This window comes from Leuresthes tenuis, unplaced genomic scaffold, assembly GCF_036924035.1.
Source record: "Leuresthes tenuis unplaced genomic scaffold, fLeuTen1.0.hap1 SCAF_47, whole genome shotgun sequence".
In the NCBI taxonomy this organism is placed as follows: domain Eukaryota; kingdom Metazoa; phylum Chordata; class Actinopteri; order Atheriniformes; family Atherinopsidae; genus Leuresthes; species Leuresthes tenuis.
The window spans coordinates 506,385-533,237 of record NW_027325401.1 but is presented as its reverse complement, the minus strand read 5'-3'; the positions used below and the strand labels follow the sequence as shown (position 1 = coordinate 533,237).

At 44.6% G+C, this 26,853-nt stretch overlaps 6 non-coding genes across 6 annotated transcripts; 4 read left to right on the top strand and 2 right to left on the bottom strand.

The window, feature by feature from the left end:
• The first annotated feature begins 368 nt into the window (after window positions 1–368).
• Window positions 369–482, top strand: LOC140285518 (U5 spliceosomal RNA). The gene has a single exon (XR_011910537.1). It is a non-coding gene; the product is annotated as a U5 spliceosomal RNA (small nuclear RNA).
• Window positions 483–790: 308 nt separating this feature from the next.
• Window positions 791–974, top strand: LOC140285551 (U2 spliceosomal RNA). The gene has a single exon (XR_011910566.1). It is a non-coding gene; the product is annotated as a U2 spliceosomal RNA (small nuclear RNA).
• Window positions 975–6,088: 5,114 nt separating this feature from the next.
• Window positions 6,089–6,273, bottom strand: LOC140285559 (U2 spliceosomal RNA). Its single transcript, XR_011910573.1, has one exon. It is a non-coding gene; the product is annotated as a U2 spliceosomal RNA (small nuclear RNA).
• A 308-nt stretch (window positions 6,274–6,581) lies between these two features.
• On the bottom strand, window positions 6,582–6,695 carry LOC140285587 (U5 spliceosomal RNA). The gene has a single exon (XR_011910599.1). It is a non-coding gene; the product is annotated as a U5 spliceosomal RNA (small nuclear RNA).
• An 18,847-nt stretch (window positions 6,696–25,542) lies between these two features.
• On the top strand, window positions 25,543–25,656 carry LOC140285528 (U5 spliceosomal RNA). The gene has a single exon (XR_011910545.1). It is a non-coding gene; the product is annotated as a U5 spliceosomal RNA (small nuclear RNA).
• A 316-nt stretch (window positions 25,657–25,972) lies between these two features.
• LOC140285540 (U2 spliceosomal RNA) lies at window positions 25,973–26,163 on the top strand. Its single transcript, XR_011910556.1, has one exon. It is a non-coding gene; the product is annotated as a U2 spliceosomal RNA (small nuclear RNA).
• Window positions 26,164–26,853: the final 690 nt, after the last annotated feature.

Sequence of the window (26,853 nt, the reverse complement as noted above, 5' to 3'; positions counted from 1 at the left end):
TTTTTGTTTAAATCTTTCTAGACATGGTAAATATGAAGGACAAAGCAGTTTTAACATAGTTTGAGTGAAGGAATTCATTTTATAGATAAAATCCCAAGAGTCTGCTGAGAAAAGAGAGTGAATGCGAAGTAGACTTTAACACGGCTCTGGGAGCGAGCCGAGTGTGGGCTAACCGGGAGAATTGCTTGAAAGAAACGCGACACCGAATGAGAGGTCAGAACAAAGCCTCACTACGGTGTTCCCGTGGTGTTTTTGTTGCTGCCTTGTCGATTGCACAGGGGCAAGCGTTTCAACCAAGCAACGCTCACCATGGGGAAGGTGGCTATGGCAACTAGCCTGATGCCCTGCTCCCGCAGTGACGGATAATCGTACTCTGGTTTCTCTTCATAACATACAAGTCTTTCGCCTTTTACTAAAGACTTTCGTGGAGAGCAGCACTAATGAGTTGTTTCTATTTTTGGCAGGCTTTACCTTTGCGGGTGAAGCCCTTTCTGTCTGTGCAAAAGAAATCTTGTTACTGTGCAGAGTGACTTCTCTGAGTAGAGTCGCCTTACTTGTTGCGATTGTGCCGATGTTCGAAGCTGGAGTGCAAAGTTGTTGCTTGAATGGTGCTTGCTGGAGCATGCGGGAGTGCAAAGTTATACCATTTAAAAGGGCTGAAGAGTGCTCAGTGCAGCGGGTGGGCGGAGGTGCAACGTGACACTCTGGCCACCTATGGCCATAAAAAGAACACTGCTACAAGTGCGCATTGTGCCAGCAAGGGCCCTCGGACCTGAAACAGTGGACAGTTATCGCTTCTCGGCCTTTTGGCTAAGATCAAGTGTAGTATCTGTTCTTATCAGTTTAATATGTCCTCTATACGAGGACTACATATTAAATGGATTTTTAAGAATAGGAGTTGAAAAAGAAGCTTGCTCCGTTCACTCCAAGCATTGACCCAGTACTGCAGTGCCGCTGGGAACGGTGCGCTCTTCTCTGCTCTTGTGAAAAAGCAAACAGCGGTGCAGGATGCAAGTTTCAGGGAGCCCAAGATGAAACTTTCTTTTAATCTGCTGAGAAAAGAGAGTGAATGCGAAGTAGACTTTAACACAGCTCTGGGAGCGAGCCGAGTGTGGGCTAACCGGGAGAATTGCTTGAAAGAAACCCGACACCGAATGAGTGGTCAGAACAAAGCCTCAATACGGTGTTCCCGTGGTGTTTGTGGCTGCCTTGTCTTTTGCACAGAGTAAAAGACAAGGCAGCCATCGAATAGGGCCCGATTGTTCCTACTTGGTCAGCCGAGGAGCAAGTGGGGGGAGCAAGCGTCTCAACCAAGCAAATCTCACCAAGTAGGAACAATCGGGCCCTATTCGATGGCTGCAACACCTGAAAGAGATATTGATGCGAGACCCGATCAAAAGCTTTTTCAAAGTCTAAATTTAAGATGACAAGCCGGGTGTTTCTGTCTCTAGCGTAATCAATGATGTCTCGAATCAGTACGAGGCTGTCGGTGAGTTGTCTCTCTGAGATGGCACAAGCCTGGTCTGGGTGAATTACCTCCTCTAAAACAGAGGACATCCGTGTCGTTAAAACCTTGCTAAAAAGTTTACAGTCAAAGTTTAAAAGTGTGATGGGCCTCCAATTCTTTAGGTCAGTAGACTTTAACACAGCTCTGGGAGCGAGCCGAGTGCGGGCTAACCGGGAGAATTGCTTGAAAGAAACGCCATACCAAATGAGCGGTCAGAACAAAGCCTCAATACGGTGTTCCCGTTGTGTTTTTGTTGCTGCCGCTGTTTTTTTTTTCACAAGAGCGCACCTGTTGAGGGGGGGCCTGGGGGGGCCTGGGTGATGGTGGGTCTCAGGCCCGGGCTGCTGCGACTGGTGTGACCGGGTGGTTTGTTTGTTTGTTTTTTGTTGTTGTTTGTTTGTTTTTTGTAGAGGTCCTCCGGAGTGGGGTTGGGTTGAGTGGGGTGGGGCGGGATGGGTACCTTCTGGGGGTACAGTAGCTCCCAGAATATGGTCGCTAGAGGCCCCTGGCCTGGTGGACATCAGGCCCTCCTGTCCTGTGTTGGCTCCCTGGTAGCGGGGATGCCTATTGCAGCCAGTCCCTGGCTGCCCCCAGTGTATATCCCCATACCCCTCTCCCTTCTGGCTCCTGTACACAGCACACACTCACACATGAAGGGTTTTGGGGGCGTGTGTGTTCGGTGGGGTGTAGTGGACTCTGCAGTAGTTGCCCTCTGCAGTTCCCACCCCTGTTTTAATTACACCTTAGACATTACTACTTATCAAACACACTCACACACACACATTAGGTCTTGGGGGGTGGTTACACTGAGTGGCATCTGGTGGGCGGGGCTCTTTGGGTATGTAGGCTGCCCAGAGGGCCACGCTCCCAGTTCTACAAATTTGGCTGCCCCTCAATTTTAATTGCTCACTATTAGAAAATATTGAAGAGCCAGAAGGGTGAGGGGAGGGGTCTTCTTCGCACACCCCTGCTTCCTGGTTGCTGCTCGGGGCGGGAGGGGCCAGGAGGATTAATTAATTGTTCTGCTGGTTTGGGGTCTGTGGTGGCTGGGGGGCTGCTGGCCCCCTGGTGTGCCCGCTGCACTACACCCCAGCGGAGTCGAGGGAGGGAGGACGTGTAGATGTATGGGACATGAAAGTGTGTGTGGTAATGATTGGGCCTGGATCTTGGACTTGCTGTCGCCTGGCCTGCCTGTGCTTCTCCCGATGGGGGGGGCGGCGTGGCCTCTCTCCGCTGCTCGCGACTTCACCCACCTGTGGGCACGTCTTGACTCCCAGGGCACTTGGCCAGGGGTGCTGGGGCAGGCACTGACCCACTGTGTGGCTGTCTGGGGCGCTTGGCCCTCCTGGGTATTGGGTGGGGCCTCTGCCGGGGGGTTTGGGGGCGCTCGGGCTCCTGGGGCCCGGATCCAGTGCACGGCCCATGTCTGGGCGGCTGGGGCCTGGCGACGTCGGTGGGCTGTTGCCCCTGGCTCCCGGAGGGCCTCTGCCCTATGCTTATGGGGGCTCTTTCCGGGGGCTTCCTCTGCAGTCTTCTGGGTGGATGCGTGGTTGCCCCTGCGGTGGGCTTCCTGGGTTCTGTGCTCTGTGGGGGAACCTTTTCTTAACTGCTTTTTTACAAACTTTGGTCGGACGTTCACACCTTCTTGCAGCCGAACACCTACACTTCCGGTTTTGATAGTGTATATTCGGGCATACGAACCTTTTCTTACCCGCTTTTTACAAACCATGGTCGGACTTTCACACCTTCTCTTAGCTGAACAACTCCGCTCCCTCTTTTGATTGTGTACAGTCGGGTATTTTAACCTTTTCTTACCCGCTTTTTACCAACTATGATCGGACATTCACACCGTCTTACAGCGGAACACCTCCGCTCCCTCTTTTGATGGTGTATGTTCGGGCATTCGAACCTTTTCTTACCCGCTTTTTACAAACCAGGGTCGGACTTTCACACCTTTTAGTAGCCGAACAACTCCGCTCCCGCTATTGATTGTGTACAGTCGGGTATTTTAACCTTTTCTTACCCGCTTTTTACCAACTATGGTCGGACATTCACACCGTCTTACAGCGGAACACCTCCTCTCCCGCTTATGATCATGTACGGTTTGATATTCGAAAATTTACTTTCTTGTTTTAAAGCAATTATTGATGGACATTCAAACCTTCTTTTTGATGGTGTATAGTCGGGCTTTCGAGCCTTTTCTTCCCGGTTTTTACAAACCATGGTCGGACTTTCACACCTTCTTGTAGCCGAACAACTCCACTCCTGCTATTGATTGTGTACAGTCGGGTATTTTAACCTTTTCTTACCCGCTTTTTACCAACTATGGTCGGACATTCACACCGTCTTACAGCGGAACACCTCCGCTCCCGCTTTTGATGGTGTATAGTCGGGCATTCGAACCTTTTCTTACCCGCTTTTTACAAACTATGGTGGGACATTCAAACCTTCTTGTATCCGAAAACCTCCGCTCTCTCTTTTGATCATACATTAACGGACATTCGCACCTTTTCTTACCCGCTTTTTACAAACCATGGTCGGACTTTCACACCTTCTTGTAGCCGAACACATCCGCTCCCGCTATTGATTGTGTACAGTCGGGTATTTTAACCTTTTCTTACCCGCCTTTTACCAACTATGGTCGGACATTCACACCTTCGTACAGCGGAACACCTCCGCTCCCTCTTTTGATGGTGTATGTTCGGGTATTCAAACCTTTTCTTACCCGCTTTTTCCAAACTATGGTCGGCTATTCACAGCTTCCTCTCCACCATACTTGTATGGTTGGATATTCACACCCACTTGCATCCGAAGACCTCTGCCCCAAATTTTTTTGATAATTAGTCGGACATTCGCACCTTACCCGATTTTGGCAAACTATGGCCTTCTTGCAGCCAAACACCTCTGATCTCGCATTTGATGATGTAAGGTTTGGCATTCAGACCTTGCTTCACCTGCTTTTCACCAAATATAGTCGGACATTCACACCTTCTTGCAGCCGAACACTTCCGCTCCACCTTTTAGTGTTCTATCACACCTTTTTTTCACCGCATTTTATACATTATGGTCGGAAATTTTCAACCACTCTCATCCGAAGACCTCTCCTCCCGCTTTTGTTAATATATTTGAACTTTAGTTCCGCTCCCTGTTTTGATCATATATGGTCTGGCAATACTACCTTTTCTTACCCGTTTGTGAGTAATTATGGCTGGACATTCACACCTACTTGCAGCCGAACACAACCCCTCTCGCTTTTGATGATGTATGGACCGGCATTTTTACCTTTTCTAACACATTTTTCAGCAATTATGGTCGGAGATTCACACCTACTCACAGCTGAACAACTCCGCTCCCGCATTTGATGATGTATAGTCGGGCATTCTCACCCTTTCTCATCAGCTTTTTGCAAATTATGATCTGACATTCACACCTACTTGCAGTCGAAAAGCTCTGCTCCCGCTTTTGATTATGTTTGGTTGGATATTCGAACTTTTTCTTAACTGCTTTTTACATATTTTGGTTGGACGTTCACACCTTCTTGTAGCCGAACACTTCCACTCCTGCTTTTGATAATGTATGGTTGGGCATTCACACCTTTTTTTTGCCCATTTTTCAGGAATTATGGGTGGACATTCACACCTTGCAGCTGAACACCTCCTATCCCACTTATGATCATGTGCGGTTTGATTTTCGAAAAGTTTCTTTCATGTTTTCTAGCAATTATTGATGGACATTTAGACCTTCTTGCAGCTGAACACCACCTCTCCCGATTTTGATTATGTATGGACCGGCATTTTTACCTTTTCTAACACATTTCTAAATTGAGAAAGGAAATTATTTTAGAGGAATCACTAGAGTTTAGATCCCACATTTGTTGATAGGCATTCATTTATTTCTTCACTTCTGATAAAAATGATAAGACTGACCTAAAGAATTGGAGGCCCATCACACTTTTAAACTTTGACTGTAAACTTTTTAGCAAGGTTTTAACGACACGGATGTCCTCTGTTTTAGAGGAGGTAATTCACCCAGACCAGGCTTGTGCCATCTCAGAGAGACAACTCACCGACAGCCTCGTACTGATTCGAGACATCATTGATTACGCTAGAGACAGAAACACCCGGCTTGTCATCTTAAATTTAGACTTTGAAAAAGCTTTTGATCGGGTCTCGCATCAATATCTCTTTCAGGTGTTGCAGCCATCGAATAGGGCCCGATTGTTCCTACTTGGTGAGATTTGCTTGGTTGAGACGCTTGCTCCCCCCACTTGCTCCTCGGCTGACCAAGTAGGAACAATCGGGCCCTATTCGATGGCTGCCTTGTCTTTTACTCTGTGCAAAAGACAAGGCAGCCACAAACACCACGGGAACACCGTATTGAGGCTTTGTTCTGACCACTCATTCGGTGTCGCGTTTCTTTCAAGCAATTCTCCCGGTTAGCCCACACTCGGCTCGCTCCCAGAGCTGTGTTAAAGTCTACTTCGCATTCACTCTCTTTTCTCAGCAGATTAAAAGAAAGTTTCATCTTGGGCTCCCTGAAACTTCCATCCTGCACCGCTGTTTGCTTTTTCACAAGAGCAGAGAAGAGCGCACCGTTCCCAGCGGCACTGCAGTACTGGGTCGATGCTTGGAGTGAACGGAGCAAAGCTTCTTTTTCAACTCCTATTCTTAAAAATCCATTTAATATGTAGTCCTCGTATAGAGGACATATTAAACTGATAAGAACAGATACTACACTTGATCTTAGCCAAAAGGCCGAGAAGCGATAACTGTCCACTGTTTGAGGTCCGAGGGCCCTTGCTGGCACAATGCGCACTTGTAGCAGTGTTCTTTTTATGGCCATAGGTGGCCAGAGTGTCACGTTGCACCTCCGCCCACCCGCTGCACTGAGCACTCTTCAGCCCTTTTAAATGGTATAACTTTGCACTCCCGCATGCTCCAGCAAGCACCATTCAAGCAACAACTTTGCACTCCAGCTTCGAACATCGGCACAATCGCAACAAGTAAGGCGACTCTACTCAGAGAAGTCACTCTGCACAGTAACAAGATTTCTTTTGCACAGACAGAAAGGGCTTCACCCGCAAAGGTAAAGCCTGCCAAAAATAGAAACAACTCATTAGTGCTGCTCTCCACGAAAGTCTTTAGTAAAAGGCGAAAGACTTGTATGTTATGAAGAGAAACCAGAGTACGATTATCCGTCACTGCGGGAGCAGGGCATCAGGCTAGTTGCCATAGCCACCTTCCCGATGGTGAGCGTTGCTTGGTTGAAACGCTTGCCCCTGTGCAATCGACAAGGCAGCAACAAAAACACCACGGGAACACCGTATTGAGGCTTTGTTCTGACCGCTCATTCGGTGTCGCGTTTCTTTCAAGCAATTCTCCCGGTTAGCCCACACTCGGCTCGCTCCCAGAGCCGTGTTAAAGTCTACTTCGCATTCACTCTCTTTTCTCAGCAGACTCTTGGGATTTTATCTATAAAATGAATTCCTTCACTCAAACTATGTTAAAACTGCTTTGTCCTTCATATTTACCATGTCTAGAAAGATTTAAACAAAAAAAAACAACGTTGTACTTTGCAGTAAAAGAAAGAGCAAATCTAAAGTTTCAGGAATCCGAGAATAAGCTTACTTTCATGAGTTCTTCACGATTTCGGATTTTGCTATAAAATGAATTCCTTCACTCAAACTAAATTAAAACTGCTAAACCGCTAATCTGTTACATGTAAGGCAGATGTCAAATTCACCGAAATAGGATCTAAGGGTATTCGGCCAATCGAGCTGTAGCAGCTTTGGTAAAAGAGTATAAGTTGAAGAGTTTGTGAATAAAGGTGTGCGCACACATAGTGAGCTGTAGGAAAATAGGCAGGGAGCAATGCCGGCTGGGGTATATGTTCTTGTATGTTGTCTGACTGTTTGATTTGAATGTGTTGTGTAAGTGTCCTGTTGAATGTTACATGTTTGGGCTTTGACACTTCAATGTGGTTGTTAACTGTGTGGTGTGTCCTGAAATGTTATATGTTTGGGCTGTGTGACATGCTTAATGCTTGTCAGTAGCTACCCACTTATTCATATATAGCAACTGACAACATAAGAAGTCTGGACATACTTTGATAGTAGTTGTAGAAGTATCCTTATTGATAATAGATAAACTAATTCATAGTGATAGAACAGTAGATGAACAGGTGCCTGCACATGTCTCACGAAAATAAAATGGGTGTATGATTGCTGACGGCAGAGCAATACTGCCAAACTTATGAGTTCTTGTGGCAAACTTGATTCAGTGTCTTGACGTGTATACGCTGTTTCGCTGACTTGATTGTCACAAGAAACAAAGTGTGTTTGATAAGATCCGACCATTTTATTACGGGAGTATCAGTATGTATGGATTCTGATGTGACTGATAAACCCATTCGTATCGTAAGCATAATCTAATACGTGAGACAACGCCCTGGCACACAATCAAAAAAAAAAAGAGAGAGCGGTTTTGTGTCCCCACAGTCCATAATGTAGAAAAGAGAGAAAAAAGCCTTTCTGATTTGGTGTGTGTGCTCACAGTGCAGAGTGTAGAGAAAAGAGAGAAAAGAAAGCCGTTTTGGTGTCACGGGTGTTGTGACTTACACACACACATTTCTGAATTGAGAAAGGAAATTATTTTAGAGGAAGCACTAGAGTTTAGATCCCACATTTGTTGATAGGCATTCATTTATTTCTTCACTTCTGATGAAGTTTCAACAATAAACAACAAACTTTGTATTATGAGAAAGAACCAGACTCATTCTTCAGGAATCCGAAAATAAGCTCTATTTTACGAGTTATGCACGAATTCGGATTCTCCTATAAAACGAATTCCTTAACTCTAACCAAGTTAAGACTGCTTTGTCCTTCATATTTATTCATGTCTAATCAAGTTTCAACGATAAACAACGTTGTACTTTGTAGAATGAGAAAGAACTTCTTCAGCAATAAGCATCTCTCGACATATGACGAAATACAGATTTTGCTATAAAATTAATTCCTTCTATCAGCCTGACTTAAAACTGTTTGTCCTCCTTATTTATCCACTTCAAATCAAGTTTCAACAATTAAAAAAATGTTGTAGTTTGAGAAAAAACAACTTAATCTTAAGCAATCAGTAGGGTAAGAAAGGGTAAGAAAAGGTGCAAATGCCAACCATACATCACTAAAAGGTGGAGCGGAAGTATTCGGCTGCAAGTAGGTGCGAATGCCTGACAATGTATGATCAAAAGAGGGAGCGGAGGTTTTCGGCTGCAAGGTCTGAATGTCCAACCATAATTTGTAAAAACCGGGGAAGAAAAGGCTCGAAAGCCCGACTATACACCATCAAAAGCGGGAGCGGAGGTGTTCGGCTGCAAGAAGGTGTGAATGTCTGACCATAGTTTGTAAAAAGCGGGTAAGAAAAGGTTCGAATGCCGGAACATACACCATCAAAGGAGGGAGCGGAGGTGTTCCGCTGTAAGAAGGTGTGAATGTCCGACCATAGTTGGCAAAAAGCAGGTAAGAAAAGGTTAAAATACCCGATTGTACACAATCAATAGCGGGAGCAGAGTTGTTCCACTACTAAAAGGTGTGAAAGTCCGACCATGGTTTGTAAAAAGCGGGTAAGAAAAGGTGCGAATGCCCGACAATGTATGATCAAAAGAGGGAGCGGAGGTTTTCGGCTGAAACAACGTCTGAATGTCCATCCATATTTTGTAAAAATCTGGGAAGAAAAGGCTCGAAAGCCCGACTATACACCATCAACAGCTGGAGCGGAGGTGTTCAGCTGCAAGAAGGTCTGAATGTCCATCAATAATTGCTAGAAAACATGGAAGAGAATTTTCGAATATCAAACCGCACATGATCATAAGCGGGAGAGGAGGTGTTCAAATGCAAGAAGGTGTGAATGTCCACCCATAATTACTGCAAAATGGGTAAGAAAAGGTACGAATGCCCAACCATACATGATCCTCACAGGGAGCGGAGGTGTTTGGCTGCGACAAGGTGTGTATGTCCACCCATAATTAATGAAAAGCGGGCAACAAGTAGGTTTGAATACCCATCATCAAAAGCAGGAGTGGATGTGTTCGGCTACAAGAAGGTTTGAATGTCTGACCATAGTTTGTAAAAAGCGGGTAAGAAAAGGTTCGAATGCCCGAACATACACCATCAAAGGAGGGAGCGGAGGTGTTCCGCTGTAAGAAGGTGTGAATGTCCAACCATAATTGGCAAAAGGCAGGTAAGAAAAGGTTAAAATACCCTATTGTACACAATCAATAGCGGGAGCAGAGTTGTTCCGCTACTAAAAGGTGTGAAAGTCCGACCATGAATTGTAAAAAGCGGGTAAGAAAAGGTGCGAATGCCCGACAATGTATGATCAAAAGAGGGAGTGGAGGTTTTCGGCTGAAAGAAGGTCTGAATGTCCATCCATAATTTGTAAAAATCGGGGAAGAAAAGGCTCGAAAGCCCGACTATACACCATCAACAGCTGGAGCGGAGGTGTTCAGCTGCAAGAAGGTCTGAATGTCCATCAATAATTGCTAGAAAACATGGAAGAGAATTTTCGAATATCAAACCGCACATGATCATAAGCGGGAGAGGAGGTGTTAAAATGCAAAAAGGTGTGAATGTCCACCCATAATTACTGCAAAATGGGTAAGAAAAGGTACGAATGCCCAACCATACATCATCAAAAGCAGGAGTGGATGTGTTCGGCTACAAGAAGGTTTTAATGTCCAACCATAGTTTGTAAAAAGCGGGTTAGAAAAGGTTCGAATGCCCGAACATACACCATCAAAAGAGGGAGCGGAGGTGTTCCACTGTAAGAAGGTGTGAATGTCTGACCATAGTTGGTAAAAAGCGGGTAAGAAAAGGTGAAAATACCGACTGTACACAATCAATAGCGGGAGCGGAGTTGTTCGGCTACTAAAAGGTGTGAAAGTCCGACCCTGGTTTGTAAAAAGCGGGTAAGAGAAGGTGCGAATGCCCGACAATGTATGATCAAAAGAGGGAGCGGAGGTTTTCGGCTGCAAGAAGGTCTGAATGTCCAACAATAATTTTGTAAAAACCGGGGAAGAAAAGGCTCGAAAGCCCGACTATACATCATCAAAAGCGGGAGCGGAGGTGTTCAGCTGCAAGAAGGTCTGAATGTCCATCAATAATTGCTAGAAAACATGAAAGAAAATTTTCGAATATCAAACCACACATCATCATAAGCGGGAGAGGAGGTGTTCAGCTGCAAGAAGGTGTGAATGTCCGACCATAGTTTGTAAAAAATGGGTAAGAAAAGGTGCGAATGCTCAACCATACATCATCAAAAGCAGGAGTGGATGTGTTCGGCTAAAAGAAGGTATGAATGTCCGACCATAGTTCGTAAAATGCGGGTAAGAAAAGGTTCGAATGCCCGAACATACACCTTCAAAAGAGGGAGCGGAGTTGTTCGGCTACAAGAAGGTGTGAAAGTCCGACCATGGTTTGTAAAAAGCGGGTAAGAAAAGGTTCGAATGCCCGAATATATACCATCAAAAGCGGAAGCTGAGGTGTTCGGCTGCAAGAAGGTGTGAACGTCCGACCAAAGTTTGTAAAAAGCAGTGAAGAAAAGTTTCGAATATCCAACCAAACATAATCAAAAGCGGGAGCAGAGCTGTTCGACTGCAAGTAGGTGTGAATGTCAGATCATAATTTGCAAAAAGCTGATGAGAAAGGGTGAGAATGCCCGACTATACACCATCAAATGCGGGAGCGGAAGTGTTCGGCTGTGAGTAGGTTATCAAACCATAATTGCTGAAGAATGTGTTAGAAAAGACTAGAATCCTTGACCATACATCATCAAAAGTGGGAAAAGTGGTGTTCGGCTGCAAGTAGGAGTGAATGTCCAGCCATAATTACTCACAAACCGGTAAGAAAAGGTAGTATTGCCAGACCATACATTATCAAAACAGGGAGCGGAGGTGGTTCAGCTGCAAGGTGTGAATGTCTGACTAAAGTTTATAAAAAGCGGGTAAGACAAGGTGCGAATGCCTGACAATGTATGATCAAATGAGGGAGCGGAGGTTTTCGGCTGCAAGGTCTGAATGTACAACCATAATTTGTAAAAACCGGGGAAGAAAAGGCTCGAAAGCCCGACTATACACCATCAAAAGCGGGAGCGGAGGTGTTCGGCTGCAAGTAGGTGTGAATGTTCGACCATAATTTGTAAAAAGCGGGTAAGAAAAGGTTTGAAACCCGACTATATATTAACAAAAGCAGGAGGAGAGGTCTTCGGATAAGAGTGGGTGAGAATTTCCAACCATAATCAATAAAATAAGGTGAAAAAAAAGGTGTGAATACCCCATAGAACACTAAAAGGTGGAGCAGAAGTGTTCGGCTGCAAGAAGGTGTGACTGTTCGACTATATTTGGTGAAAAGCAGGTGAAGCAAGGTCTGAATGCCCAACCTTACATCATCAAAAACGAGATCAGAGGTGTTTGGCTGAAAGAAGGCCATAGTTTGCCAAAAGCGGGTAAGCTGCGAATGACCGACTAAATATCAACAAAAGTGGGGGCGGAGGTCTTCGGATGCAAGTGGGTGTGAATATCCCACCATACAAGTATGGTGGAGAGGAAGCTGTGAATGGCCGACCATAGTAAAAAGCGGGTGAGAAAAGGTGCGAATGTCCAATCATACATGATCAAAACAGGAAGCGGAGGTGTTTGGCTGCGACAAGGTGTGTATGTCCACCCATAATTAATGAAAAGCGGGCAACAAGTAGGTTTGAATACCCATCATCAAAAGCAGGAGTGGATGTGTTCGGCTACAAGCAGGTTTGAATGTCTGACCATAGTTTGTAAAAAGCGGGTAAGAAAAGGTTCGAGTGCCCGAACATACACCATCAAAAGAGGGAGCGGAGGTGTTCCGCTGTACGAAGGTGTGAATGTCCGACCATACTTGGTAAAAAGCGGGTAAGAAAAGGTTAAAATACCCGACTGTACACAATCAATAGCGGGAGCGGATGTGTTCGGCTACAAGAAGGTGTGACAGTCCGACCATGGTTTGTAAAAAGCGGGTAAGAAAAGGTGCGAATGTCTGACAATGTATGATCAAAAGAGAGAGCGGAGGTTTTCGGATACACGAAGGTTTGAATGTCCTACCATAGTTTGTAAATAGCGGGTAAGAAAAGGTTCGAATGCCCGACTATACACCATAAAAAGCAGGAGCGGAGGTGTTCCGATGTAAGACGGTGTGAATGTCCGACCATAGTTGGTAAAAAGCGGGTAAGAAAAGGTTAAAATACCCGACTGTACACAATCAATAGCGGGAGCGGAGGTGTTCGGCTACAAGAAGGTGTGAAAGTCCGACCATGGTTTTTAACCAAGTTAAAACTGCTTTGTCCTTCCATATTCATCAATGTCTAGATTGACTTCTACAAAGAAAAACATTGGACTTTGCAGTAGAAGAAGTTGAAATCCATCTACACATTGATAAATATGAAGGACAAAGCAGTTCCCACTTGCCCATAAGAAAATAAGCTTATTCTCGGATTCCTGATCCTTCAGTGTTGCTCTTTCTTCTACTGCAAAATACAATGTTGTTCTTTGTTGAAGTCGATCTAGACATTGATAAATATGAAGGAAAAGGCAGTTTTAACTTGGTTTGAGTGAATGAATTCATTTTATACATAAAATCCGAAATCGTGCAGAACTCATGAAAATAAGCTTATTCTCGGATTCCTAAAACTTTTGATTGGCTCTTTCTTTTACTGCAAAGTACAACGTTGTTTTTTTGTTTAAATCTATCGAGACATTGATAAATATGAAGGTAAAAGCCGTTTTAACATAGTTTGAGTGAAGGAATTGATTTTATAGATAAAATCCCAAATCATGCAGAACTCCTCAAAAGGGGCGTATGGCTTAATCACAAGTGTGGTTCTTTCTCATTCAGGGTAGTATGAGGAAGTTTATGCTTGAAATATATGTAGAAATGGGTACATATGAAGGACAAAGCAGTGTTAACTTAGTTTGAGTGAAGGAATTCATTTTATACATAAAATCCCAAATCATGCAGAACGTATGAAAAGAAGCTTATTCTCGGATTCCTGATCCTTCAGTTTTGCTCTTTCTTCTACTGCAAAATACAATGTTGTTCTTTGTTGAAGTCGATCTAGACATTGATAAATATGAAGGAAAAAGCAGTTTTAACTTGGTTTGAGTGAATGAATTCATTTTATACATAAAATCCGAAATCGTGCAGAACTCATGAAAATAAGCTTATTCTCGGATTCCTAAAACTTTTGATTTGCTCTTTCTTTTATTGCAAAGTACAACGTTGTTTTTTTGTTTAAATCTATCGAGACATTGATAAATATGAAGGTAAAAGCCGTTTTAACATAGTTTGAGTGAAGGAATTAATTTTATAGATAAAATCCCAAATCATGCAGAACTCCTCAAAAGGGAGGTATGGCTTAATCACAAGTGTGGCTCTTTCTCATTCAGGGTAATATGAGGAAGTTTATGCTTGAAATATATGTAGAAATGGATACATATGAAGGACAAAGCAGTGTTAACTTAGTTTGCGTGAAGAAATTCATTTTATACATAAAATCCAAAATCGTGCAGAACTCATGAAAATAAGCTTATTCTCGGATTCCTAAAACTTTTGATTTGCACTTTCTTTTACTGCAAAGTACAACGTTGTTTTTTGTTGAAATCTATCTAGACATTGATAAATACCAGCCGAAACTCTGCTGCCGCTTTTGATAATTTATGGTTGGGCATTCTTACCTTTTCTTACCCGCTTTTTACAAATTATGATCTTACATTCACACCTACTTGGAGTCGAACACCTTCTCATCCACTTATGATCATGTGCGGTTGGGCTTTCGCACCTTTTCTTACCCATTTTTCAGTAATTATGGGTGGACATTCAGACCTTCTTGCAGCCGAAAACCTCCGCTCCTCTTTTGATCATACATTGTCGGGCATTCACACCTTGTCTTACCCGCTTTTTACAAACTTTAGTCGGACATTCAAACCTTCTTGCAGCTGAACCACCTCCGCTCCCTGTTTTGATCATATATGGTCTGGCAATAGTACCTTTTCTTATCCGTTTGTGAGTAATTATGGCTGGACATTCACACCTTCTTGCAGCCGAACACAACCTCTCCCGCTTTTGATGATATATGGTCCGGCATTCTTACCTTTTCTAACACATTTTTCAGCAATTATGGTCGGACATTCACACCTACTCACAGACGAACACCTCCGCTCCCACATTTGACAGTGTATAGTCGGGCATTCTCACCCTTTCTCATCAGCTTTTTGCAAATTATGATCTGATATTCACACCTACTTGCAGTCGAACAGCTCTGCTCCCGCTTTTGATTATGTTCGGTTGGATATTCGAACCTTTTCTTAATGCTTTTTACAAACTTTGGTTGGACGTTCACACCGTCTTGCAGCCGAACACCTCCGCTTCCGCTTTTGATGGTGTATAGTTGGGCATTCGAGCCTTTTCTTACCCACCTATTACTTACTATGGTTGGACATTCAAACCTTCTTGTAGCCGAACACATCCGCTCCTGCTTTTGATGATGTATGATTTGGCATTCGCACCTTTTCTTACCCATTTTTCAGTAATTATTGGTCGGACATTCAGACCTTCTTGCACCTGAACACCTCTGCTCCCGCTTTTGATGGTGTATAGTCGGGCTTTCGAGCCTTTTCTTCCCCGATTTTTACAAATTATGGTTGGACATTCAGACCTTGCAGCCGAAAACCTCCGCTCCCTCTTTTGATCATACATTGTCGGGCATTCGCCCCTTGTCTTACACGGTTTTTACAAACTTTAGTCAGACATTCACACCTTGCAGCTGAACCACCTCCATTCCCTGTTTTGATCATGTGTGGTCTGGAAATACTACCTTTTCTTCCCCCGTTTGTGAGTAATTATGGCTGGACATTCACACCTACTTGCAGCCGAAAAACCACCTCTCCCGCTTTTGATGATGTATTGTCCGGCATTCTAGTCTTTTCTATCACATTTTTCAGCAATTATGATCTGACATTCACACCTACTTGCAGTCGAACAACTCTGCTCCCGCTTTTGATTATGTTCGGTTGGATATTCAAACCTTTTCTTAACTGCTTTTTACAAACTATGGTCGGACGTTCACACGTTCTTGCAGCCGAACACCCCGGCTTCCGCTTTTGATGGTATATATTCGGGTATTCGAACCTTCTCTTACCCGCTTTTTACAAACCATGGTTGGACTTTCATACCTTCTTGTAGCTGAACAACTCCACTCCTGCTTTTGATGATTTATGGTTGGACATTCGCATCTTTTCCTACCCATTTTTCAGTAATTATGGGTGGATATTCACATCTTCTTGCAGCTGAACACCTCCTCTCCCGCTAATGATCATGTAAGGTTTGATATTCGAATTTCTTTCATGTTTTAAAGCAATTATTAATGGACATTCACACCTACTTGCAGCCGAACACCACCTCTCCCGCTTTTGATGATGTATGGACCGGCATTCTTACCTTTTCTAACACATTTTTCAGCAATTATGGTTGGAGAATCACACCTACTCACAGCCGAACAACTCCGCTCCCGCATTTGATGGTGTATAGTCGGGATTTCTCACCCTTTCTCATCAGCTTTTTGCAAATTATTCTCTGACATTCACACCTACTTGCAGTCGAACAGCTCTGCTCCCGCTTTTGATTATGTTTGGTTAGATATTCGAACCTTTTCTTAACTGCTTTTTTACAAACTTTGGTCGGACGTTCACACCTTCTTGCAGCCGAACACCTACGCTTCCGGTTTTGATAGTGTATATTCGGGCATACGAACCTTTTCTTACCCGCTTTTTACAAACCATGGTCGGACTTTCACACCTTCTCTTAGCCGAACAACTCCGCTCCCTCTTTTGATTGTGTACAGTCGGGTATTTTACCCTTTTCTTAACCGCTTTTTACCAACTATGATCGGACATTCACACCGTCTTACAGCGGAACACCTCCGCTCCCTCTTTGATGGTGTATGTTCGGGTATTCAAACCTTTTCTTACCCGCTTTTTCCAAACTATGGTCGGCTATTCACAGCTTCCTCTCCACCATACTTGTATGGTTGGATATTCACACCCACTTGCATCCGAAGACCTCTGCCCCAAATTTTGTTGATATTTAGTCGGACATTCGCACCTTACCCGCTTTTGGCAAACTATGGCCTTCTTGCAGCCAAACACCTCTGATCTCGCTTTTGATGATGTAAGGTTGGGCATTCAGACCTTGCTTCACCTGCTTTTCACCAAATATAGTCGGACATTCACACCTTCTTGCAGCCGAACACTTCCGCTCCATCTTTTAGTGTTCTATCACACCTTTTTTTCACCGCATTTTATACATCATGGTCGGAAATTTTCAACCACTCTCATCCGAAGACCTCTCCTCCCGCTTTCTTTAATATATTTAAACTTTAGTCGGACATTCAAACCTTCTTGCAGCTGAACCACCTCCGCTCCCTGTTTTGATCATATATGGTCTGGCAATACTACCTTTTCTTACCCGTTTGTGAGTAATTATAGCTGGACATTCACACCTACTTGCAGCCGAACACAACCTCTCTCGCTTTTGATGATGTATGGACCGGCATTCTTACCTTTTCTAACACATTTTTCAGCAATTATGGTCGGAGATTCACACCTACTCACAGCCGAACAACTCCGCTCCCGCATTTGATGATGTATAGTCGGGCATTCTCACCCTTTCTCATCAGCTTTTTGCAAATTATGATCTGACATTCACACCTACTTGCAGTCGAAAAGCTCTGCTCCCGCTTTTGATTATGTTTGGTTGGATATTCGAACCTTTTCTTAACTGCTTTTTACATATTTTGGTTGGACGTTCACACCTTCTTGTAGCCGAACACTTCCACTCCTGCTTTTGATGATGTATGGTTGGGCATTCACACCTTTTTTTTGCCCATTTTTCAGGAATTATGGGTGGACATTCACACCTTGCAGCTGAACACCTCCTATCCCACTTATGATCATGTGCGGTTTGATTTTCGAAAAGTTTCTTTCATGTTTTCTAGCAATTATTGATGGACATGTAGACCTTCTTGCAGCTGAACACCTCCGCTCCCGCTTTTGATCATACATTGTCAGGCATTCGCACCTTGTCTTACCCACTTTTTACAAACTTTAGTCGAACAGTCACACCTTTTTGCAGCCGAACACCACCTCTACCGCTTTTGATGATGTTCGGTCCAGCATTCTTACCTTTTCTAACACATTCTTCAGCAATTATGGTCGGAGATTCACACCTACTCACAGCCGAACAACTCCGCTCCCGCATTTGATGGTCTATAGTCGGGCATTCTACAGCGGAAAAGACTCATTCTTATGTTTGGTTAGATATTCAAACCTTTTCTTAACTGCTTTTTACAAACTTTGGTCGGACGTTCACAATATCTTGCAGCCGAACACCTCCGCTTCCGCTTTTGATGGTGTATATTCGGGCATACGAACCTTTTCTTACCCGCTTTTTACAAACCAAGGTCGGACTTTCACACCTTCTCTTAGCTGAACAACTCCGCTCCCTCTTTTGATTGTGTACAGTCGGGTAATTTAACCTTTTCTTACCCGCTTTTTACCATCTATGGTCGGACATTCACACCGTCTTACAGCGGAACACCTCCGCTCCCTCTTTTGATGATGTATGGTTAGGCATTCGCACCTTTTCTTACCCATTTTTCAGTAATTATGGGTAGACATTCACACCTTCTTGCAGCTGAACACCTCCTCTCCTGCTTATGATCATGTGCAGTTTGATATTCGAAAATTTTCTTTCATGTTTTCTAGCAATTATTGATGGACATTCAGACCGTCTTGAAGCTGAACACCGTCTTGAAGCTGAACACCTCCGCTCCCACTTTTGATGGTGTATAGTCGGGCTTTCGAGCCTTTTCTTCCCCGGTTTTTACAAATTATGGTTGGACATTCAGACCTTCTTGCAGCCGAAAACCTCCACTCCCTCTTTTGATCATACATTGTCGGGCATTCGCACCTTTTCTTACCCGCTTTTTACAAACCATGGTCGGACTTTCACACCTTCTTGTAGCCGAACAACTCCGCTCCCGCTATTGATTGTGTACAGTCGGGTATTTTAACCTTTTCTTACCCGCTTTTTACCAACTATTGTTGGACATTCACACCGTCTTACAGCGGAACACCTCCGCTCCCTCTTTTGATGGTGTATGTTCGGGCACTCGAACCTTTTCTTACCCGCTTTTTACAAACTATGGTCAGACATTCAAACCTTCTTGTAGCCGAACACATCCACTCCTGCTTTTGATGATGGGTATTCAAACCTACTTGTTGCCCGCTTTTCATTAATTATGGGTGGACATACACACCTTGTCGCAGCCAAACACCTCCGCTCCCTGTTTTGATCATGTATGATTGGACATTCGCACCTTTTCTCACCCGCTTTTTACTATGGTCGGCCATTCACAGCTTCCTCTCCACCATACTTGTATGGTGGGATATTCACACCCACTTGCATCCGAAGACCTCCGCCCCCACTTTTGTTGATATTTAGTCGGTCATTCGCAGCTTACCCGCTTTTGGCAAACTATGGCCTTCTTGCAGCCAAACACCTCTGATCTCGTTTTTGATGATGTAAGGTTGGGCATTCAGACCTTGCTTCACCTGCTTTTCACCAAATATAGTCGAACAGTCACACCTTCTTGCAGCCAAACACTTCTGCTCCACCTTTTAGTGTTCTATGGGGTATTCACACCTTTTTTTTCACCGCATTTTATTGATTATGGTTGGAAATTCTCACCCACTCTTATCCGAAGACCTCTCCTCCTGCTTTTGTTAATATATAGTCGGGCATTCAAACCTTTTCTTACCCGCTTTTTACAAATTATGGTCGAACATTCACACCTACTTGCAGCCGAACACCTCCGCTCCCGCTTTTGATGGTGTATAGTCGGGCTTTCGAGCCTTTTCTTCCCCAGTTTTTACAAATTATGGTTGTACATTCAGACCTTGCAGCCGAAAACCTCCGCTCCCTCATTTGATCATACATTGTCAGGCATTCGCACCTTGTCTTACCCGCTTTTTATAAACTTTAGTCAGACATTCACACCTTGCAGCTGAACCACCTCCGCTCCCTGTTTTGATAATGTATGGTCTGGCAATACTACCTTTTCTTACCGGTTTGTGAGTAATTATGGCTGGACATTCACACCTACTTGCAGCCGAACACCACTTTTCCCGCTTTTGATGATGTATGGTCCGGCATTCTAGTCTTTTCTAACACATTTTTCAGCAATTATGGTTTGACATTCACACCTACTCACAGCCGAACACTTCCGCTCCCGCTTTTGATTATGTTTGGTTGGATATTCGAAACTTTTCTTCACTGCTTTTTACAAACTTTGGTCGGACATTCACACCTTCTTGCAGCCGAACACCTCCGCTTCCGCTTTTGATGGTATATATTCGGGCATTCGAACCTTTTCTTACCCACTTTTTACAAACCATGGTCGGACTTTCACACCTTCTTGTAGCCGAACAACTCCGCTCCCGCTATTGATTGTGTACAGTCGGGTATTTTAACCTTTTCTTAGCCGCTTTATACCAACTATTGTTGGACATTCACACCGTCTTACAGCGGAACACCTCCGCTCCCTCTTTTGATGGTGTATGTTCGGGCATTCGAACCTTTTCTTACCCGCATTTTACGAACTATGGTCGGACATTCAAACCTTCTTTTAGCCGAACACATCCACTCCTGCTTTTGATGATGTATGGTTGAGCATTCGCACCTTTTCTTACCCATTTTTTACAAACTATGGTCGGACATTCACACCTTCTTGCAGCTGAACACCTCCTCTCCCGCTTATGATGATGTGTGGTTTGATATTCGAAAATTTTCTTTCATTTTTTCTAGCAATTATTGATGGACATTCAGACCTTCTTGCAGCTGAACACCTCCGCTCCCGCTTTTGATGATGTATAGTCGGGCTTTCGAGCCTTTTCTTCCCCGGTTTTTACAAAATTATTGTTGGACATTCAGACCTTCTTGCAGCCGAAAACCTCCGCTCCCTCTTTTGATCATACATTGTCGGGCATTCGCACCTTCTCTTACCCGCTTTTTACAAACCAGGGTCGGACTTTCACACCTTTTAGTAGCCGAACAACTCCGCTCCCGCTATTGATTGTGTACAGTCGGGTATTTTCACCTTTTCTTACCCGCTTTTTACCAACTATGGTCAGACATTCACACCTTCTTACAGTGGAACACCTCCGCTCCCTCTTTTGATGGTGTATGTTCGGGCATTCAAACCTTTTCCTACCCGTTTTTTACAAACTATGGTCGGACATTAAAACCTTCTTGTAGCCGAACACATCCACTCCTGCTTTTGATGATGTATGGTTGGGCATTCGTACCTTTTCTTACCCATTTTGCAGTAATTATGGGTGGATATTCACACCTTTTTGCATTTTAACACCTCCTCTCCCGCTTATGATCATGTGCGGTTTGATATTCGAAAATTCTCTTCCATGTTTTCTAGCAATTATTGATGGACATTCAGACCTTCTTGCAGCTGAACACCTCCGCTCCAGCTGTTGATGGTGTATAGTCGGGCTTTCGAGCCTTTTCTTCCCCGATTTTTACAAATTATGGATGGACATTCAGACCTTCTTTCAGCCGAAAACCTCCGCTCCCTTTTTTGATCATACATTGTCGGGCATTCGCACCTTTTCTTACCCGCTTTTTACAATTCATGGTCGGACTTTCACACCTTTTAGTAGCGGAACAACTCTGCTCCCGCTATTGATTGTATACAATAGGGTATTTTAACCTTTTCTTACCTGCTTTTTGCCAATTATGGTTGGACATTCACACCTTCTTACAGCGGAACACCTCCGCTCCCTCCTTTGATGGTGTATGTTCGGGCATTCGAACCTTTTCTTACCCGCTTTTTACAAACTATGGTCAGACATTCAAACCTTCTTGTAGCCGAACACATCCACTCCTACTTTTGATGATGGGTATTCAAACCTACTTGTTGCCCGCTTTTCATTAATTATGGGTGTACATACACACCTTGTCGCAGCCAAACACCTCCGCTCCCTGTTAGGATCATGTATGGTTGGGCATTCGTACCTTTTCTTACCCATTTTGCAGTAATTATGGGTGGACATTCACACCTTCTTGCATTTGAACACCTCCTCTCCCGCTTATGATCATGTGCGGTTTGATATTTGAAAATTCTCTTCCATGTTTTCTAGCAATTATTGATGGACATTCAGACCTTCTTGCAGCTGAACACCTCCGCTCCAGCTGTTGAAGGTGTATAGTCGGGCTTTCGAGCCTTTTCTTCCCAGATTTTTACAAAATATGGATGGACATTCAGACCTTGTTTCAGCCGAAAACCTCCTCTCCCTCTTTTGATCATACATTGTCGGGCATTCACACCTTTTCTTACCCGCTTTTTACAAACCATGGTCGGACTTTCACACCTTTTAGTAGTGGAACAACTCTGCTCCCGCTATTGATTGTGTACAATCGGGTATTTTAACCTTTTCTTACCTGCTTTTTGCCAACTATGGTCGGACATTCACACCTTCTTACAGCGGAACACCTCCGCTCCCTCCTTTGATGGTGTATGTTCGGGCATTCGAACCTTTTCTTACCCGCTTTTTACAAACTATGGTCAGACATTCACACCTTCTTGCAGCCGAACACTTCCGCTCTACCTTTTAGTGTTCTATGGGGTATTCACACCTTTTTTTTCACAGCATTTTATAGATTATGGTTGTAAATTCTCACCCACTCGTATCCGAAGACCTCTCCTCCTGCTTTGGTTAATATATAGTCGGGCATTCAAACCTTTTCTTACCCGCTTTTTACAAATTATGGTCGAACATTCACACCTACTTGCAGCCGAACACCTCCGCTCCCGCTTTTGATGGTGTATAGTCGGGCTTTCGAGCCTTTTCTTCCCCAGTTTTTACAAATTATGGTTGGACATTCAGACCTTGCAGCCGAAAACCTCCGCTCCCTCTTTTAATCATACATTGTCAGGCATTCGCACCTACTTGCAGCCGAATACTTCCGCTCCACCTTTTAGTGATGTATGGTTGGCATTTTTGCAGATGATGTGGTTCTGTTAGCGTCGTCAGGCCGTGACCTTCAGCTCTCACTGGAGCGATTCGCAGCCGAGTGTGAAGCGGCTGGGATGAGAATCAGCACCTCCAAATCCGAGACTATGGTTCTCAGCCGGAAAAGGGTGGAATGCTCTCTCCGGGTCGGGAATGAGATCCTTCCCCAAGTGGAGGAGTTCAAGTATCTCGGGGTCTTGTTCACGAGTGAGGGACGAATGGAGCGGGAGATTGACGGGCGGATCGGTGCGGCGTCTGCAGTGTTGCGGGCTCTGCACCGACCCGTCGTTGTGAAGAGGGAGCTGAGCCAGAAGGCGAAGCTCTCTACTTACTGGTCAATCTACGTTCCCATCCTCACCTATGGTCACGAGTTGTGGGTAGTGACCGAAAGAACAAGATCGCGAATACAAGCGGCCGAAATGGGTTTCCTCCGCAGGGTGTCTGGGCTCTCCCTTAGAGATAGGGTGAGAAGCTCAGTCATCCGGGAGGGGCTCGGAGTAGAACCGCTGCTCCTCCGCATTGAGAGGAGTCAGATGAGGTGGCTCGGGCATCTGGTTAGGATGCCCCCTGGGCGCCTCCCTGGGGAGGTGTTCCGGGCACGTCCCACTGGGAGGAGACCCCGGGGAAGACCCAGGACACGCTGGAGAGACTATGTCTCTCGGCTGGCCTGGGAACGCCTCGGGGTCCCCCCGGAAGAGCTGGAGGAAGTGGCCGGGGACAGAGACGTCTGGGTTTCTCTGCTCAAGCTGCTGCCCCCGCGACCCGACCCCCGGATAAGCGGCAGATGATGGATGGATGGATGGATGGTTGGCATTTGCACCTTTTCTTACCCTTTCTTACCCTACTGATTGCTTAAGATGAAGTTGTTTTGTCTCAAACTACAAAATTTTTTTAATTGTTGAAACTTGATTTGAAGTGGATAAATAAGGAGGACAAACAGTTTTAAGTCAGGCTGATAGAAGGAATTAATTTTATAGCAAAATCTGTATTTCGTCATATGTCGAGAGATGCTTATTGCTGAAGAAGTTCTTTCTCATTCTACAAAGTACAACGTTGTTTATCGTTGAAACTTGATTAGACATGAATAAATATGAAGGACAAAGCAGTCTTAACTTGGTTAGAGTTAAGGAATTCGTTTTATTGGAGAATCCGAATTCGTGCATAACTCGTAAAATAGAGCTTATTTTCGGATTCCTGAAGAATGAGTCTGGTTCTTTCTCATAATACAAAGTTTGTTGTTTATTGTTGAAACTTCATCAGAAGTGAAGAAATAAATGAATGCCTATCAACAAATGTGGGATCTAAACTCTAGTGCTTCCTCTAAAATAATTTCCTTTCTCAATTCAGAAATGTGTGTGTGTAAGTCACAACACCCGTGACACCAAAACGGCTTTCTTTTCTCTCTTTTCTCTACACTCTGCACTGTGATTACACACACCAAATCAGAAAGGCTTTTTTTCTCTCTTTTCTACATTATGGACTGTGGGGACACAAAACCGCTCTCTCTTTTTTTTTTGATTGTGTGCCAGGGCGTTGTCTCACGTATTAGATTATGCTTACGATACGAATGGGTTTATCAGTCACATCAGAATCCATACATACTGATCCTCCCGTAATAAAATGGTCGGATCTTATCAAACACACTTTGTTTCTTGTGACAATCAAGTCAGCGAAACAGCGTATACACGTCAAGACACTGAATCAAGTTTGCCACAAGAACTCATAAGTTTGGCAGTAGTGCTCTGCCGTCAGCAATCATACACCCATTTTATTTTCGTGAGACCTGTGCAGGCACCTGTTCATCTACTGTTCTATCACTATGAATTAGTTTATCTATTATCAATAAGGATACTTCTACAACTACTATCAAAGTATGTCCAGACTTCTTATGTTGTCAGTTGCTATATATGAATAAGTGGGTAGCTACTGACAAGCATTAAGCATGTCACACAGCCCAAACCTATAACATTTCAGGACACACCACACAGTTAACAACCACAGTGAAGTGTCAAAGCCCAAACATGTAACATTCAACAGGACACTTACACAACACATTCAAATCAAACAGTCAGACAACATACAAGAACATATACCCCAGCCGGCATTGCTCCCTGCCTATTTTCCTACAGCTCACTATGTGTGCGCACACCTTTATTCACAAACTCTTCAACTTATACTCTTTTACCAAAGCTGCTACAGCTCGATTGGCCGAATACCCTTAGATCCTATTTCGGTGAATTTGACATCTGCCTTACATGTAACAGATTAGCGGTTTAGCAGTTTTAATTTAGTTTGAGTGAAGGAATTCATTTTATAGCAAAATCCGGAATCGTGAAGAACTCATGAAAGTAAGCTTATTCTCGGATTCCTGAAACTTTAGATTTGCTCTTTCTTTTACTGCAAAGTACAACGTTGTTTTTTTTTGTTTAAATCTTTCTAGACATGGTAAATATGAAGGACAAAGCAGTTTTAACATAGTTTGAGTGAAGGAATTCATTTTATAGATAAAATCCCAAGAGTCTGCTGAGAAAAGAGAGTGAATGCGAAGTAGACTTTAACACGGCTCTGGGAGCGAGCCGAGTGTGGGCTAACCGGGAGAATTGCTTGAAAGAAACGCGACACCGAATGAGCGGTCAGAACAAAGCCTCAATACGGTTTTCCTGTGGTGTTTTTGTTGCTGCCTTGTCTTTTGCACAGAGTAAAAGACAAGGCAGCCATCGAATAGGGCCCGATTGTTCCTACTTGGTCAGCCGAGGAGCAAGGGGGTGGGGGGGGGGTGGGGGGGGGGGCAAGCGTCTCAACCAAGCAAAGCTCACCATGGGGAAGGTGGCTATGCCAACTAGCCTGATGCCCTGCTCCCGCAGTGACGGATAATCGTACTCTGGTTTCTCTTCATAACGTACAAGTCTTTCGCCTTTTACTAAAGACATCTGTGGAGAGCAGCACTAATGAGTTGTTTCTATTTTTGGCAGGCTTTACCTTTGCGGGTGAAGCCCTTTCTGTCTGTGCAAAAGAAATCTTGTTACTGTGCAGAGTGACTTCTCTGAGTAGAGTCGCCTTACTTGTTGCGACTGTGCCGATGTTCGAAGCTGGAGTGCAAAGTTGTTGCTTGAATGGTGCTTGCTGGAGCGTGCGGGAGTGCAAAGTTATACCATTTAAAAGGGCTGAAGAGTGCTCAGTGCAGCAGGTGGGCGGAGGTGCAAAGTGACACTCTGGCCACCTATGGCCATAAAAAGAACAGGGGTGTTAGCGGACAAGTGCGCATTGTGCCAGGAAGGGCCCTCGGACGTGAACCAGTGGACAGTTGTCGCTTCTCGGCCTTTTGGCTAAGATCAAGTGTAGTATCTGTTCTTATCAGTTTAATATCTGATATGTCCTCTATACGAGGACTACATATTAAATGGATTTTTAGCAATAGGAGTTGAAAAATTAGCTTGCTCCGTTCACTCCAAGCATTGACCCCGTACTGCAGTGCCGCTGGGAACGGTGCGCTCTTCTCTACTCTTGTGAAAAAGCAAACAGCGGTGCAGGATGCAAGTTTCAGGGAGCCCAAGATGAAACTTTCTTTTAGTCTGCGGAGAAAAGAGAGTGAATGCGAAGTAGACTTTAACACGGCTCTGGGAGCGAGCCGAGTGCGGGCTAACCGGGAGAATTGCTTGAAAGAAACGCCATACCAAATGAGCGGTCAGAACAAAGCCTCAATACGGTGTTCCCGTTGTGTTTTTGTTGCTGCCGCTGTTTGCTTTTTCACAAGAGCGCACCTGTTGAGGGGGGGCCTGGGGGGGCCTGGGTGATGGTGGGTCTCAGGCCCGGGCTGCTGCGACTGGTGTGACCGGGTGGTTTGTTTGTTTGTTTTTTGTTGTTGTTTGTTTGTTTTTTGTAGAGGTCCTCCGGAGTGGGGTTGGGTTGAGTGGGGTGGGGCGGGATGGGTACCTTCTGGGGGTACAGTAGCTCCCAGAATATGGTCGCTGCAGGCCCCGAGCCTGGTGGACATCAGGCCCTCCTGTCCTGTGTTGGCTCCCTGGTAGCGGGGATGCCTATTGCAGCCAGTCCCTGGCTGCCCCCAGTGTATATCCCCATACCCCTCTCCCTTCTGGCTCCTGTACACAGCACACACTCACACATGAAGGGTTTTGGGGGCGTGTGTGTTCGGTGGGGTGTAGTGGACTCTGCAGTAGTTGCCCTCT